We start from the raw sequence: 4,029 nt of genomic DNA on the forward strand, positions 1-4,029 counted from the left end.
GAGAGAGAGATGGAGAGAAAGGGAGAGGGATGAACAAGGTTTTTGTGTCGTATACGTGGACAGAATTGAAGATTGTCGGAGAGAGAGAGAGAGAGAGAGAGAGAGAGAGAGAGAGAGAGAACAGGAGTCCAGGAGAGGGGGAGGTCGCGTTTTATGCATCAAAGACTGATATAAACCATGTTTTGATATAAACTTGCATTCAAATATTTAAATTGGAGAACATGTTGTCTGCAATCCACACATGAACAGATATATGCGTATATCAAACAAGTTCATTAATTTGACTTTCAACATGTTCATGGAGTACTATAATATTGTACAACATGCTACTCGATTGAGGTGTTCAATTTTGGATTTAGTTCACTATTTTGACCTATTGAATGAGCTATTTCATTGAATCGAGATATTTCATTTTGGGTTTGATTCGCGTTTTTGAGTGGGTTAACTATTTTTCATATAGTAAATCGCTAGCAATGAGCATGTAAAAACACATTACTCCCGAGCATCATCTCTCCATCTAAAAAAGAAGTGGCAAGCTAATAATTCAAAATTTGATCCGAATCGACTTGGTAAGGTAGACATGGATGCTCGTTCTCCCAAAATTTGAACGAACCATTAAACATCCTCTCTGCTCGGTGGAATTCGCCCGAGCAAATAAATGGGAGACGCGAAATTACCGTCCTATGTGGGACACGCATCAATTGGCCCATTGTACATCGAGGGTAGGTTCGTAACTTCATCCAAGCACGCCTTCTCCTCGGCCGAAATGACAAGTGCCGAATAATTCATAAACCATGGTCGGCAAAACACGCTCTCCTCGCCCGAAATAGCTCGCGCCCACTATTTCAAAACAGGCTCTCCTCGCCCGAAATCGCTCGCGCCCACTATAGTTCAAAACACGCCCTCCTCGCCCGAAATCGCTCCCGCCCAGAGAAGCAAAGTTACTCTACTATCCCCGACCCTCAGTACACAGACCCAAGCCGAGAAGCCTATAGGCAAGGGTAGAACTATAAACCCCCCTCACATTTCAGACAAATGCGTCCGTAGACATGGTTCCACTCCCCTCCCAATTTCCCCTGCCCGGCCCCATTCATACCTCATGGGCGCCAAATCACCTTCTCCCCGGGAAGCTCCCTTCTCCCGAGCCGCGAAACCTCAGCCCCACCTCCATGGCGCCCCCCCACCGCACCAATTTCATAGCCACCCTCCTCCCTAATGCCGAAGACGATGTCCATTTGCCGTCGTGCACTGGGCCGTGTGCCTCTTACTCCGTGCTGCTGGTGCTGCCTCGACGACGGCCGCGTGAACCGTACCGGAGCCGATTCACCCCTGCCATTGTTCACGGCGTCGGAGCGGCTCCAACTTCGGATCCGTCCAGAGTCCTGGCGCTGCTTCGGCATAGCCATCGACCGTCGCGACATCGCTCTTTCCCTGCTGTCGGTCGCCACCGCAACCGCGCCGGCCTCACCGACTCGGCAGTTGGACCTGCCTACTTCACCATGCCGCCAGATAGGTCGCACCCTCATATCAAATCACTTTATTTAGGCGTCAGTTGTCTGAATTTTTATTCTGGGCCAAAAGATTTGCAATGGGAAGCAGCACTCCTCGAGGCGGCGGAGCTCCTAGGTTGCCGGTTGGCTGGTGTCTAACGTAATAGTGAGGGGCCGCAAGTTCGCCACGGAAGCATCACTTAGATGGCGATCTTTTAGAGTTGCGTGGGTTGAAGGTACTGCCACCGCCGGATCTAGATGACGGGGAGTCTTTGTGGATTGGCTCGGGGGCGGCGCAACCACGGCAGTGCGGTGGGGCGGGGAGCGGGGTTTTGGCCAGGGCCACGGACGGCGGAGGCAGGCTACTCTGCCATTGGTCGCTGGCTCTTCGGGGAAGATTCCGAACAGTGTCAGCCGGGAGGCACAAGACGGCCAGCCATCCGGCGTAGATCAGACAGTACCAAAAAAATCGTGTGACCCCAATTTAGTCATCAGTCAACAGATGTGTGACCACTCTCGTACCTTGTTGTTGATCTCTTAGTGTATTTCTTCAGATCAAAGAGATATGTCGTTCTTAACATTATGCGTTATCTGCATCTTCAGACACACCATCTTCCGACTCACCACAGCTGCTCCAACAAGGGAAGCATACACCAGAAGGGAGCTATAGTCCCCACTCAACAGTTCCTTGCATCGAATGCACGTGCCCAACATGCAATGCCACAACAACTGCAGGGTCATCGACAAGTCAGCACATGATGCTCACTCCTATGGATGGCAGCTAGATAGGTTTTACCCTCGTCTTACTTGTGTGCAACATTTATGGCTTTGTTATTCATCTAAGCATGGAAAATAGATCATCACATTTCACTATATATTCATGCTGATCTCTTACGGGTCTTGTTCAGGAGTTAACGTTGTTCCATAGTTTAGCTAAGATACTTGTTCTTTAGGTAACACTATTCCATAGTTATCATCCATCAGCCAATGCTATCCCACAGGCTGGTGATTATAGTATTATACAACTTCTAGTATTTCCTATGTTGTTCTTTAATACTTTTGTGTGCCATCTAGTTAATCTCGAGTACAAACGATACATATTCTGTGGCTTTCATCTGTGTTCTCCCTTTAGTTTATGAGACCTGCGGGAGTCCTGGATTAGGGGGTGTCCGGATAGCCGGACTATACCTTCAGCCGGACTCCTGGACTATGAAGATACAAGATTGAAGACTTCGTCCCGTGTCCGGAAGGGACTTTCCTTGGCGTGGAAGGCAAGCTTGGCGATACGGATATGTTGATCTCCTACCATTGTAACCGACTTTGTGTAACCCTAACCCTCTCCAGTGTCCATATAAACCGGAGCGGTTTAGTCCGTAGGACAACATACAGAACAACAATCATACCATAGGCTAGCTTCTAGGGTTTAGCCTCTCCTATCACGTGGTAGATCTACTCTTGTACTACCCATATCATCAATATTAATCAAGCAGGACGTAGGGTTTTACCTCCATCAAGAGGGCCCGAACCTGGGTAAAACTTCGTGTCCCTTGCCTCCTGTTACCATCCGGCCTAGACGCATAGTTCGGGACCCCCTACCCGAGATCCGCCGGTTTTGACACCGACATTGGTGCTTTCATTGAGAGTTCCTCTGTGTCGTCGCCGTCAGGCTTGATGGCTCCTACTATCATCGATAGCGATGCAGTCCAGGGTGAGACCTTCCTCCCCGGACAGATCTTCGTCTTCGGCGGCTTCGCACTGCGGGCCAATTCACTTAGCCATCTGGAGCACATCGAAAGCTATGCCCCTGGCCGTCAGGTCAGATTTGGAAGTTTAAACTACACGGCTGACATCCGTGGGGACTTGATCCTCGACGGATTCAAGCCACTGCCGAGCGCGCCGCACTGTCACGACGAGCATGATCTAGCCCTGCCGCCGAACAGTGCCCTAGAGGCCGCACCCGCATCGGCTTCGACCCTTAATTCGGAGCCAACTATGACGATCGAGGATGGGTGGTTGGATACTGCCTCGGGGGCTGCGATCACAACGGTGATCGAGCCGAACACCGGCCCCGTACTCCGCGAGACTCGTGACTCCAAGGAGCCAGACTCCTCCCCGGAGTCCGAACCTTCCGCGCCCCTGCTGATCGAATCTGATTGGGCGTCGATCATGGAGTTTACCGCCGCAGACATCTTTCAGCACTCGCCCTTCGGCGATATTATGAAATCACTAAAGTCTCTCTCTTTGTCAAGAGAGCCCTGCCCGGATCATGGCCAGCAAGATTGGGATGCAGAAGACGAAGAAATTCGACGCCCACCCACCACCCACTTTGTAGCCACTATCGACGATTTAACGGACATGCTCGACTTCGACTCTAAAAACATCAACGGTATGGACGATGATGCGGGAGGCAAAGAAGAACCACCACCCACAGGGCGCTGGATGCCCACCTCATCATATGACGTATACATGGTGGACGCACCAAAAGATGACGACGAGGAGCGGAAGGACGCACCGAAGGCTTGTTCCCTCGAGAAGCAGT

This window comes from Triticum dicoccoides, chromosome 3A (genome assembly GCF_002162155.2).
Source record: "Triticum dicoccoides isolate Atlit2015 ecotype Zavitan chromosome 3A, WEW_v2.0, whole genome shotgun sequence".
Taxonomy (NCBI): Eukaryota; Viridiplantae; Streptophyta; class Magnoliopsida; order Poales; family Poaceae; genus Triticum; species Triticum dicoccoides.